Source organism: Amblyomma maculatum, chromosome 10, assembly GCF_055883805.1.
Source record: "Amblyomma maculatum isolate TAMU_Amacu chromosome 10, ASM5588380v1, whole genome shotgun sequence".
NCBI lineage: Eukaryota > Metazoa > Arthropoda > Arachnida > Ixodida > Ixodidae > Amblyomma > Amblyomma maculatum.
In genome coordinates this window covers 125154521-125168602 of record NC_139353.1, presented here as the reverse complement: position 1 = coordinate 125168602, position 14082 = coordinate 125154521, and the positions used below count along the sequence as shown (strand labels likewise).

The 14082-nt window shown below is 48.2% G+C and overlaps 1 pseudogene across 1 annotated transcript in view; it reads right to left on the bottom strand.

Annotated features, from left to right (window-relative positions):
- LOC146177407 (neprilysin-1-like) overlaps positions 1-14082 on the bottom strand; it is a 77505-nt pseudogene that overhangs the window by 16775 nt on the left and 46648 nt on the right. Inside the window, exons 4-5 of the transcript XR_014701354.1 lie at positions 7823-8870; positions 6309-6740 (exon numbers count right to left, since the gene is read on the bottom strand). The product of XR_014701354.1 is annotated as a neprilysin-1-like (transcript). The remainder of the gene's footprint in view (positions 1-6308; positions 6741-7822; positions 8871-14082) is intronic.

Genomic DNA, 14082 nt, shown 5'->3' with positions numbered 1-14082 from the left:
AAACTACGACATGTAATGACCGCAATTGATTGGAAATGAGTAAAATTGCTAAGCGATGTGTGGTAATTACTATAATAGCTAGGCATGACTCATTATAACTGTTAATGACTACGAAAAGACCAATATATGAAACGATGACATGTAATGACCACTGTTGTTTCTAAATGAGTAACCTGCTTAGTTATGTGTGATAAGGCCTACAATGACTACGCAGGCAGACTCATCATGACTTAGAAACGACCAATATATCAAACGACGACTTGAAATGACGAACTGTGGCAAATGATAGTTGAAGAGTATGCTTTCGCCGTCCTCCGCTTAAGACAATCTAAGAGACCCTCTAATTTTATCTGCTGAGCTCGCTTCAGGCAAAGACAGCAGCGAGGAGTGGAAATGCACTCGCTTCCTCTGAAATGAAAGCGGCGCAGAGGTTACAAAGTCCAGATGCTGAAGCATAATGCCCTATCAGCTACTATTGAATTTTCTACAAGAAACAGCAGATTGGACTTGTTGGTGATTATTTGTAGGTGAACCGTGCAAACAACGTGACGGGAACACAGGAGAAGAAGACGGCACAACCGCGCTAGTTGTGTCGTCCTCTTTTCCTGTGTTCCCGTCCGCTGTTTAACCTATTTAGTTATCAGGGAGCTGGCCAGTGAACTACGATTTTTAACAATGTGTTGTGAAGCAGATGAACATGATGAGGTAGCACCAGAAGCTTTTCTCGCAGGTTATGTGTTGAGAACGTATAAGAAAATGCTACGAAGGTTTGTTTTATAAAAGCATGCAATTTGTTCTAAATTTTGCCCCGCTAGTCTGCGTTGCCTTGCAAGTAAAGGAGCCTGTGCATACAACATTTGTTTCTACTGTTGAGACTGTTTGAGCCGATGCGATAAAATGAAAAGCCACGTTCCAAGAAAATCCGGCGCCCGCTCTGTTGGTGGAAAGTCGGAAAAAAACCTCTCTGGTAAGAGGCACTTTATTCGGTGATATGGCCAGACACCTTTGACGCAATGAGAACACATGACATGTTCATTGTGGCAGGAGCTGCCAAACCAGAGAGAGCCAATAAGATGTAAGGGTGAAATGGGAATTATTGAATTCAGGACCCTTAGATCCCAAGTCAGGTACACTATACTCCTATAGGGCACGTTCGTACGGCTTCGGTAAACAGGGGCTTTATATACTGTGTGTAGGGTGCTACTTCATATAATGCGGTGGCTTAAGGCTGCATTCTAATGATATGCGACAGAGGCAGTAATTACGGGATACGGTGAATAAGCAGGTAGCAAAGTTCGGGCACTCTAACGATGCTCCTCAAAGAGACTCAAGAACCCCAAGTTTTGTTTATCCCTACCAGGTTGTTGCTTAATTTATGCGACATTTAGGAATAGTTTTGAGGCGAAATGTCAGTCGAGCAAGAGCCTGTTGCAGGAAATATGAGTCAACTGGACTAGTTAGAGGTTAATGAAAATCAAAGACAATGGTGGCTTGATGTACCCCGCAAAGAAAGTAATCAAGCTTTGTTAGCTTACGAGCACCTTCATTAGCAGGGTGATGAAGTCTGAAGAGGTCCGGCGAAGTAGCAAGGTGTGTAAACTTTTGGTTTCATCATTGTTTTCTCACTGTACACAGTACCTGCAGCTAATCTATAAAAACAATGATCGTGCCCATGCTGAGGCGCTATGCAAAATATCGTTACGTTGGTGCCCCCACTGATAGCGAGCTTTGCTGGAAATGTCAACAGTGGAGCGATGTTTATGGCTATGGGATAAACTTCTCTCAAGAAAGGTTTTCCGTCTGCAATCGGTAATTTTCTTCCTTTTTTGTGTGGCCATTAAATAAGCTTACTCGGCTGTTCGCTGAATCTCGGCTGCAGTTGCACTCTGACGCGTGAACATTCTTGTGATCAAAACTAAGAGTTTCACAACAGCAACACTCGATGCGCGTTCTTCCATTGAAAGTTACGAACCAGCAAAATTGTATGAGTTTGCGACCAGCCAATAAAAATAGTTATAACAACTTTCGGCGCATATACGTAGCACCTTGAGGCAGACCGGCTCTATTAAGCGCGCTTACTTTGTCCGGTCATGCAAAATGCGGGAAGCCATGACGGATAGTGTTCTGGCGTACAAAGTTTAAGGTCTCCAACTGAGTCGAAGATCGTTATCATCTAGATTTAACCTAATAAACGTCTTCATAGTTCCACCGTAATATTTGTCACAATGAGATAGAAAGGTTGGTTTCATGTCACATTTTCACAGAGGTTGCTCATAATAGGACATTTTTTTATTGGATAGCGCTGGCAGCTTAGAACAGGCTGACATCAATTTGTGTATAAAAGCTGTATGCAGGAATGAGTAAATGGTATGAAAATGACACATGGAATTCGCGACATAGTTAATTAAGAGGTTATGCATTAGGCTACCATGGCAGCTGAACAGCTTCGAATTGTTCACAGCCGGGTCACATTTTAACGTGACGCACAACTGGATCCGAATGCAACATCACGCTAATGCGAGCTCTCCAATCGAGTGGCCTTGAACCACCGTCCCTATATATTTTTCGGGGTACACTCCAGTATACACCCTTGCCGAGCAAGCGCTAAGTGCTGACATGGTCACACTAGACATGACTGTATATACTAATTCTTTTTGCCCAATTGTGTGAAGCGGAGCTCTTATATCCTTAAAATAAAAGGCTTCAACCACGCCGACGCCTCCCTCAAAGCGCAGCCAGGCGCAGCTATCCGCGCGCGGCTGTCCCCGAACGTTGGCGCCGCGGCGGTGGCGACTGGAAGTAGGCGCCTCCCGCCAGTTTCGGGCGACGTAGCAGGGCGCACCTAGTGCGCTTCCATCGAGCGGCCGTGACTCTACTATCGATCATATCCATACCATCAATCAGGTCATAGCAAAATGCTCGGAATATAACCAGCCCTTATACATGGCATTCATTGATTACGAAAAATCATTTGACTCAGTTGAAACCTCGGCGGTGGTGCAGGCATTGCGAATTAAGGGGGTAGACGAACCGCACGTGGAGGTGCCGGAAGATATAAATAGTGGCTGCACAGCAACCATAGTTCTGCATAAAGAAAGTGACAAAATTCCCATAAAGAAAAGTGTTAGGCAAGGAGACACAATCTCCCCAGTACTGTTCACAGCTAGCTTAGAGGAAGTATTGAGAGACTTGGAATAAGAACAGTTAGAGATAAGGGTAGATGGAGAATACCTCAGTAATCTGCGATTTGCTGATGACATTGCCTTGCAAAGCAACTCGGGGGAAGAACTGAAAATAATGATTGATGACCTAGACAGGAAAAGTAGAAAGGTAGGATTGAAAATCAATATTCAGAAGACTAAGGTATTGTTCAACAGCCTCGGGAAGGAACAGCAGTTTACATTAGGTAGCGAAGTACTGGAAGCAGTAGGCGAACATGTCTACTTAGGACAGGTAGTAGCCGCAGATCCAGACCATGAAAAGAAAATAACAAGAAGAATAAGATTTGGAGGGAGCGCATTTGGCAAGCACTCACAGATTATGACTAGCAGCTAGCCGGTATCGCTAAAGAGGGAAGTATAACAGTTGCATTTTACCTGTACTCACCTATGGGGCTGAAACGTGGAGGCTAACCAAGAGAGTTCTACTTAAGTTGAGGACAACCCAGAGGGCTATGGAACGAAACATGGTAGGGGTAACATTAAGAGATAGGAAGCGTGCAGAGCGGGTCAGAGAAATAACTCAAGTTACCGACATTCTAGTGGAAATTAAGAAGAAGAAATGGACATGGGCAGGACATGTAGTGCGAAGACAGGATAAACGATGGTCGCTTAGGGCAACCAACTGCATTCCGATGGAAAGAAAGCGTAGCACGGGGCGGCAGAAAGTTAGGTGGGCGGATGAGATTAAGAAGTTCACAGGGGTCAAGTGGATGCTGCTAGCACAGAATCGGGTTAACTGGAGTCATATGGGAGAGGCCTTTGCCCTGCAGTGGGTATAGTAAGGCTGATGATGATGATGAGAAACATTCATAGACAAAACTCATATAGAAGACAGCAAATTGTATTTCGGATGAATACGTCCACCGACCTAATGCTTCTTGAATAAAACAGTACAATTTAGACGACTTCTAAAAGAGCATATATCACACTCTGTGTGTGTGTGTGTGTGTGTGTGTGTGTGTGTGTGTGTGTGTGTGTGTGTGTGTGTGTGTGTGTGTGTGTGTGCGCGTGCGTGCGTGCGTGCGTGCGTGTGTGTGTGTGTGTGTGTGTGTGTGTGTGTGTGTGTGTGTGTGTGTGTGTGTGTGTGTGTGTGTGTGTGTGTGTGTGTGTGTGTGTGTGTGTGTGTGTGTGTGTGTGTGTGTGTGTGTGTGTGTGTGTGTGTGTGTGTGTGTGTGTGTGTGTGTGTGTGTGTGTGTGTGTGTGTGTGTGTGTGTGTGTGTGTGTGTGTGTGTGTGTGTGTGTGTGTGTGTGTGTGTGTGTGTGTGTGTGTGTGTGTGTGTGTGTGTGTGTGTGTGTGTGTGTGTGTGTGTGTGTGTGTGTGTGTGTGTGTGTGTGTGTGTGTGTGTGTGTGTGTGTGTGTGTCACGCTATCAGGTCCTACCCTCAACAACACAGCTGAAGGGCTGAAGGTTCCTATAATTTTTCGTTTAATTTTTGCGTGACCTCATTTCAGATATTTAGTACCCGCCTCGCATGCACGCTCCAGCCGGCACGTGAAACCACATGCTGGTATTTACAGTATTTTTAGGAGAACAAGTGAAAGAGAAAAAATTATGCGGATGCCTAAAGTTCACCTACAGGGCAGGCGGCAAGATACACCTCTTAACTCAATTTTTATTTTCATTTTACGACGTTTAAGGATTGAGAGTTTTACCACTTTGGCACAGATTTTGCCAAAGTTTTAAGAATGCCTATAAATAATAATAACTTGACACATAAAAAAATGTGCAGTACGAGTCACACGTTTTTGCATGGACAGCTCAACCGCACATTAAGAAAAGGGAGGAAGGAGGAAGTGAAAGTGGAAAGAGAGCAAGAGGTACCGCAGAGAAGAGCTACGGAGAATTGTCGGCCACCTTGGCTTCTTTAGCGTGCCTTGATGTCGCACAGTACACGGACACTTCTCCGTTTCGCCTCCATCAATGGGGGGTCAGGTTCGAATCCGGGTAACCAGGCACACTAGTCTGGTACCCTAAACACTGTGCCACCACGGCGGGGCTTACACACCTATAGAAGGTTTTGGTTTTCGTGAAAGGAAGGCCACCACTTCACTGCTTAGGGGACGCCTACACATGTTGCCAACGACACAAAAGTGAAGGTAGGCATGTCGTCGTTTGAGCCTATATCGCATAGTAGCTTCCAAGATTACAGCATACAGATGCTAAATAGTAGCAAAATGCGACGGATGGATAACGACTACATCATTAAAGCTGCAGAAAGAATGCTTGCCTCGCCATTCTGATAGCAAATCACATACGTAATTTTTCAAAGCGCTTATCTCAATTTTGACTTGCGTCGACGGCGTGGCCTTTTCGCCAAGCTGTATCCGCTTAGAGTAAAACTGCTATCATCGCATCCCCAGCTTTCTTAAATTCAATCCCGAAGACCAAAATGAGCCAGATGCGTCACTAGAAACTTAATTTATCCATGAAACATGTGGCCGTAAAATAAAGACATCGCGTGTAACGACATACAGAAATGTTTCCAGCCAGTGCATGGTCCAACTTCGAAAGCCTTCATCCTCCTATTTTATAATAGCACTACGGGAGCCCCCTGATATATAAAGTTAACATGACTAAACCCTACAAACCTTTAGCGAATAAACACATCCGTGAAATTGAGGATATTTGCAGGTTTCAAAAAGCAAGCTGACATTTCGGTAACGCCTTCACGAAGCAGTCACAGAAGTGGCACACTGTCTTAATGCGCATGTTCCCACTTTTACACATGCCCAAACTATTTATAGAAGTTACAGAAATGTTTGCAGGACGGTTAATAGAGAGCTCCGAATGTTTATTTGTCATCCGTGTGCATACAGTACATGTTTCCCAAACTACATTCTGCAGGCAAGAGAGAAATACACAGAACTATAAAAAGTCCGGGCGACGTATGCGTCGCCCGGAATTTATACAGTTCCCTGCATTTATGCTAAATGCAGTCGCCATGTGTACAAAAATATCCCTCATTATTACCATCTACCGTCACTAGTGCCTTATCTTTCGAAAGATATGTTCTCAGTCAGCTACATTACTTCTATTTTTCTGGGGAGCATTTGAACCAACCATTCGTATGCACAAACCACGCTTACCTGCGAGCCCTCTATATTGAAAGCCTCGACCAATGCCTTGGCGTAGTAAAACCCCAACCCGCCGTACAGCATTGCCTTCGTCCCGTCCTTGTAGTACAGGGGCGGCGCCAGGGCTCCCAAGGACAGCGACAACTGGTTCAGCACATGCTCGTACTGGATGTACGGCTCCGCAAAGCTGTTGGAGATTCCTAGCTCTTCCAAGCCGGCGTCGGAGCCAAAGCGTCTTCGCGCGGAGCGTCTAGTGTCGATCCAGTAATGGGCGAACGAGGAAGCATTGTCGGGAAAGTTTGAGCACGCCTCTTCCAGTACTTCCGCCTTGAGGAACGATTCTGCTGGCCACAGCACCCTACGCATGTTCCTGAGCTTCTCGACGGCGACTTTCCGGGCCTGATTGTCCAGCCACGACGCAGCTAGGCTCTTTTCTGTGGCCATCTGCGAACAGTCGAAGTACACTGTGTCTGCTTTGATCGCAGGCAGAGCACAGAACCAACGTTTACAGAACATTCTCTGTTCAGAAGTCGAAGAATATAGGTACCTCCGAACAGTAACGAATAACTTTAGCTGGAACACACATATCGACACTGTGCGCTCGTCTTCCTTCCGTAACCTTTGTTTTCTTATACATAAATTAAAACAAGCTCCGTCAGACGTCAAACAGCTAGCGTATAAATCCATGATTATAGACCTAAACCTGAGTACGCGTGCACTGTTTGTGATGCACACACAATAATTAACATTAATGTTCTCGAAAGAATTCAATGCAAGGCTGTTCGGTTTATATTTTATAAATATCGCAGCACTGACTCACCATCTACCCAGCACCCAGTTAGCACTCATTCATCAGCAAAGGACATTTGTTAGTTTGGGCTGTGTAACGTAAGTCGCCCTACCCGCACCGTCTTGTGACGCAACAGGCTATGAAGGAAGTCTTGACAGTGCCTGCTTTCAACGGCAATATTTATTGCCTTCAAAAGCAGCAGCTGATGTGGAGGCGACCCGGAAATATTCCTAGCCCATTCTGCGTTCACTCAAACAAAAAATATATTTGAGCAGTAAGTATGGCATTACCTTTTTGCTCCATAAAGGCAATGCGCCTGTTTATGACGCTAAAATGTTAACGTTGCCTTTTTGCAGCCATACATTTAGGAAAAAATGACAAATTATGTGTTCTGTAATTCCCTGACTCCTTCACATTTGTAGTTTATATTCACCGTATAAACTGCCGAATACCTATGTGATATTTACTTTCTTCTGATAGTTAACGCTGTATTTGAAAGATTATTATGTGTTACTGCCTTGTTCTTTTAGCAGAGTACAAGATGTTGTGTAGAGATTGCTTTTACGTCGAAGGCATCGGTCCAATTTTATACGAACATCATGCAATTCTCCAATCCTGCCTCTAGCTCTATAGAATAAACCTCGGCGCTCACAGACGGCATCCTTGGGTGACCTTTTCCTGTGAGCAACTAATTATTGTCAAGTATTTCTTGACGTCCTAAGAAAAGTCAACATACTTCGAGAATTCCAGTCAGGTGGCGGTCGATGCGGCGACGCTCCTCCTCAGTAAATAGTGCTACCGCAGCGGCGGAGGACACCAGGAGTGTGTAACTGGCCTCGACCTGGCGGGAGCAGAAGGGCAGCCGCTCTTGCTTCGCTCGTTCGTTGCTTCCGTGTAGGATGAGCAGGGCGGCGCTGGGGTTGCCTACAGGCGCGTACGCAAGTAAGAACAGCCACGCGAGGTGGCGGAGTATGGTGAGGTCGCCTATCCTCCCAAATATCTTGACCAGCCCGTCCCGCAGGGCTACATCGCTGAAAAGCATCACGTCCTCCATTGACAACGGCGGCTCTATTCCCAGCGTTGTGTCGATCACATCTTTAATGTAGGTCAACGTCGATTGGCCGAGCATATTGCCCAACGGGAATGCAGCGGGAACAGTGGGCTTCCATGCAGACGACCGGACCAAATTGGTGAACACGTACTGGAGGGTCATGAAGGCCTCAGCTGTTGTATTAAGAGGTAGCTAAAACTTTGCGTCGTTGGCGAAAAGCTTCAATATGTTGGTGTAGACATTTTCGAAGTATTTCTTCGGTATTTGCCTAAAGAGGTGCCTCCAGTACAGCATTCGGTCGCTGTGCGAAACGAGAATGCGACGTTTCTTGTTTTCGTCTACAGTTGGCAGTAGCTTGAGCGAGAACCATAAGTACACCTTCCAATTGAAGGAGAGGTCGAATAGCACATGCAGAGGATCCCGTTTAGGCTCTTCGCCATCGGGCCACAAAAGGTGATGCTCGCTCATGAAGTCTTGGACTACTTTGACTTGCGAGCCCTTCTCCGTCATGCAGCTGTCCAACATTGCTGTCGCTTTTCTTACCGTGGGCAACTGGGTGGTGCTTTTGTACAGCGTATCAGGCAACCTGCTGAGCCATGCCATTACCATGTCTCTGAGGGCCGAACTTGAGAGATCGGAGAACTCCTTGCGGGGCGCCCAGCGACCGCAGACGTAGGCAGCAAAATCATAGCATGGGTCCACGCTCATGTCCAGCTGGCTCTCAATGAGGCCCCTGCAATACCAGCAGGAAAAATAGCTCATATATCGAGGGGCTCTCTCAAATGCCCTTGAAAACGGCAGACCTGAGGGACGAGTATGCTGCGCCTTAAACTTAACTTTCGAACGCGAACGTGCGCTGTATAGCACCATAGGAGGATAATAAGGTGCTAAATATACGTGGTGTAGGGTTTAGGGGTATAACGTACCAAAGAAGCTGATGCTGTGAGGGCTGTCGTAGGGACCAGCTACGATTCTTTGGAATGTACTGACATCGTGCAGTAGTCAGTTTCCGTTTCGCCTCCATCTAACCGTAGACGACACGATCGGCACTGCACCCGTATCCTCATGTTACGCTTCATACCTTATGTTGAATTGTTAGTTTTAGCTGTGAAAACAATCTTGATATAGGACGCGGAGAAACACTAAGGGATAATTATTGGATGAACCAATTTAAATGGTATGGCTGCTGCAGAATACGAGCATGAATAAATGTCCCTGTCTGAATCTTGCGATCAGAAATACGGACGCATAGTAGATATACATACAAGGAATAGGAGTTGTGGTTGGCTACACATGTGTAGTGTAGACCGAATAATGAATCGGTTCCTCAACAATGGATATTTTAGTAATGACATACTGAAAGTCACAGAACTAGTAATATATTGCCGCGAACTGTTTAAATCTTTATTTATTCCTGTTCGACTGCCGCTGGCATGCGGCCTTATCATTATTATTCTGGCGCGCTTATCATTTCTGTACCCCGTGTTTGTTCATGCTCGTTGTCGCGATACGACGCGTTATCATTTGTTTTGTCGCGAACGATGCGCCGAGATCTGTCTCGAAGATTCCGATTACTTGCGTATGTTTCTGCAATGTTGCAGGTTGCGTTACTAGCAGTTCTCGACGGTATCTAGATTGTTCGAAGCAGTCTTTATACTGCGCGTTGACGAGCGCGACGGGCATTCTTTGTTCGACAATCGACGAGCACGTTTGTTGCTATCGCCGCTATCGAGTTGCTTAGTTCTTTTGCGGGCGCAAATCAGCGCAATAAGGGGTTTCTTCAGTGAAATCACCGACTCTTCATTTGTGTCATCGACCTTGTTACCACCATGTGACATCTGGTGGAGGTGCTGCCCTCGCTCCTTCAAGCGAAGACTCCAGCCTTGCTCCTGACGCCCTGGTAGACCAGCCAACAGGTCACCGAGCCAGCTGCCGACTTCAAGGGCTACCACCCGAACACGGTCTGCTGCCTGACCCCGTCCGACACCGGAAGGAAACTTTCAAAATGGTCCAGTCAACAACACCAGTTGTCTTGGTGCAGCACCGGGAGCCCCCCCATCTTCCAAGAACTTCCCACTGAAAATGCGGAGCACTGGATGAACCTCTTCGACCGTGTGGCAGAATTCAACGGCTGGAACGACGAAGTGAAGGTAAGGCAAGTCTGTTTTGCTCTACAAGGATATGCCCGTATATGGTTCGAAAATCACGATGCAGCTTTGAAGGATTGGGAGTTCTTCAAGAAAGAGTTTTTTACTGCTTTGCAAGTGTCGTTCGGAATAAAAGAGCCAAGGTCATCCTTCAATCAAGACTTCAACTTCCAAGCGAGCCCGTCCGGGTCTACATAGAGGAGATGAAGCGCCTCTTTCGCCGCGCCGACCCTAACATGACCGCAGGTGAGAGAGTGAAAATTTTAATGCGAGGCCTTAAAGAGTCGCTTTTTGCAGGACTTGTCCGGAACCCGCCGAAAACTGTGGACGAAACTGAAGGTGAAGCACAAACCATCGAGAAGAGAATGGACACCCGGATGCGCCACTATGAGCGGCCACTTCAACTGGACTACTCAAGCAACTACCACAGCGCATCTGCACGCGCAGAAAGCTTTCGTGAACTTATCCGTGAGATCGTCCGAAAGGAGCTTCGTCGCTTACTGCCATCATTCCAACAGCCCCAGGTTACGACGCTCACGAACGTCGTCCGTGAAGAAGTCCAGCAGGCGCCGGGCGTTCATCAAGCGACAGCTGCGACAGTTCCAGCACAAGAGGCAACAACGATGAACTACGCTGCTGCATTACGCCGCCCTGCTCCCCGACATTATGACTTTCCAAGCCCTAGCCGCTACCGTCCGGTTCCTGAACGGCGCCCCTTGGCCCCCGCACGCCAAGCCTACCAACGACCCCCAAGCCCCAGGAACTGCGACGCCACTGCGGATTATGCTTCTGCTGCGGTGAGGCCAGCCACATTCTACGCCACTGCCCTTACCGACGAATCGGCCTCCGCGGATTTGCAGTCGATGCCCCACGGCCCCGCCCCGGTGAGCGACCTCAAGAAATCGAGAACTACCTACGTAGCGGTGAGTTGGCGCCACAAACCTCTTGATTTAGGTCCCCATCACCATGCAGGGCCCGCGTATCGTCGCCAGGCCGCAGCTACGATGACAGTGTGCGAGAAGGTCCCCAAGCCCTCGTAGGGGAAACTAAATGTAGCAACCTTTGGAGGTGAGGTTGCTATACGGCGAGCAAACGAATATTCTCAGCCGTCGACGACGAGTAACGACGACGCCGCTATGAGGCCCAAATTATTTGTGAAGACGCCCTCGACACGCCCAGACTTCCAAGGTGACACCGCCGCTTCGCCCGACGTCAACATCCAAGACGTCACGACCAAACTTCAAGCTACCACTGCCGCCCAGCGAAGTGACGACTGCGTGCCCCGGCCGCGACCTCAGCACGAGATGAAGCAGAGATCGAACACCGCAGCCAACGTGCAATACGAGGACTCGAACAAGCGACCTTTAGGTTGCTGTCGACGGATGCACGGTTACCGCCCTTGTGGACGCTGGTGCCGACTACTCTGTCACCAGTGGAGCTTTCGCCACCCAGCTCAAGAACGTGACGACCACTTGGTACTGCCCTCTAATCCGCACCGCTGGTGGCAACCTTATGACGCCATCAAGGCGATGCACTGCAAGTGTTACAATAAACGGACGTACCTACCCCACCAGCTTCGTCGTCCTACAGCACTGTTCCCGCCATGCAATTCTGGGCATAGATTTTCTGAACGAACATCCAGCGATCATCGACCTCCGATCCAAAGTCATCAACCTCTCGACCGAAAAAGCCATACCTGCCACGAGAACTTCTACGCATCACGTCGCTCTCTGCGTCCTCGACGAAGAATGGACCGTACCGCCCCGATCAAGCGTCATCGTCCCTAAGGTTACAACAGAAGTCGAAATCACGGTAGGGGTTGTCGAAGTAAACACTCAGTTGTTACTAGATAGAGGAATTGGCATCGCAAGAGCCATCACCCGTTTCCGTCATGGACAAGCTGATGTGCTCTTCACAAACTTTACCAACGAATACCGCCACCTAAACAAGGACATGACGATTGCTTTCCTTGACGAGCTAGCGGACACCCAAACAGTCATCGCGCTCCCCAGCCAACTTGAAGGCGATACACCCAACTGACTCACAAGCAGCCCAATTTTGACATTAATCCAGCGCTACCCCCAGACAGACAAGACCGGATTCGCACTCTTCTTGAAAACTACAGCGAGTGCTTTTCTTCAGCGTCGAAGGTGCGGCAAACTCCGTTGGCAAAGCATCGCATCATCACGGACGAAAACACTCGACAGCTACGTCAAAGCCCCTGCCGTGTATCGCAACGAGAACGCCGGGCCATACGCGATCAAGTTGAGGAAATGCTGCGTCATGACGTGATCCAGCCATCCAACAGCCCCTGGGCGGAACCAGTCGTTTTGGTGAAGAAGACGGCACACTTCGCTTCTGCGTCGATTAACGCCGCTTGAATTGCATAAATGAGAAGGATGTCTACCCACTTCCCCGCATCGACGACACACTGGACCGGCTCATCAATGCAAGGTATTAAGAGCGGATATTGGAAAATTGAGGTCGACGAAAGAGATCGCGAGAAGACTGCATTCATCACACCGGACGGCGTTTTCGTGTTCAAGGTGATGCCATTTTGGCCTCTTCTCCGCACCAGCGACGTTTCAACGAGTAATGAACACTGTGCTGACGGGCTTGAAGTAGCAGATTTGCCTGGTATACCTGGATGATGTCGTCGTCTTCTCAACCAATTTTGACGACCACCTGAAACAGCTGCAGACACTGTTGGCAGCCATCACATTATCGGGGAACTGCGGAAAAGTTCCATTTCTCCTACGAGGAACTGCATTTCATAGGTCACATCTTTAGCAAGGCTGGTGTTCGGCCACACCCGGAGAAAACAGCTGCAATCGCACACTTTCCACCGCCTGCTGACAAGAAAGCCGTGCGCAGGTTCCTTCGGCTGTGCGCTTATTATCGACGATTTGTCAGAAACTTTTCGCGGATCGCCGAACCGTTGACGCAACTTACAAAGGCTGACATACCTTTTAAATGGGAAGCCCCGCAAGGAGAAGCCTTCGACGAACTTAAGCGCCATCTGCAACGCCCTCCAGTACTTGGCCACTTTGATGAAAACGCCGAGACCGAAATTCACACCGACGCGAGCAGTGTGGGCCTAGGAGCCGTTCTCGTCCAGAAGAGTGCCGGACAGAAGGAAGTAATCGCCTACGCTAGCAGGTCCCTCACTCAAGCCGAAGTCAATTACTCGACGACCGAGAAGGAGTGCCTCGCGATCATCTGAGCCATTTCTAAGTTCCGTCTATACCTATACGATCGACCATTCAAGGTGGTAAGCGACCACCACGCGCTCTGCTGGCTGAATCGTTTGAAAGACCCTCCGGCCGCCTAGCCCGATGGAGCTTAAGACTTCAAGAATTTGACCTTACAGTAGTTATAAGTCGGGCTGCAAGCATTTAGACGCAGACTGCTTATCCCGCGCTCCTGTTGACGTTCCTCCGAAGGAGGATGACGACGATGCCTTGCTGGGACCATTTAGCGCCAGCAGCTTTGCCCAACAACAGCGATCAGATCCTCAGCTGAAAGAACTAGCAGATTACTTGGAAGGCAAGACCGCTTCTCCTGCTGCTGTGCTTAGGCGTCAGTTGTCGTCGTTCGCCCTTAGCAATGACGTCATCGTAAAGAAGAACTTCGCTCCCAACAGCGCAGCTTCTTGTTGTACCTGAAACCCTCAGACAGGAAATTCTTCATGCGTTGCACGACGAGCCAACAGCAGGGTGGCTCGGTTTTGCGCGCACGTTGCATCGAATCCAGGAGAAGTACTACGGGCCGCGACTGCCTGCCGACGTTGCCCATTAC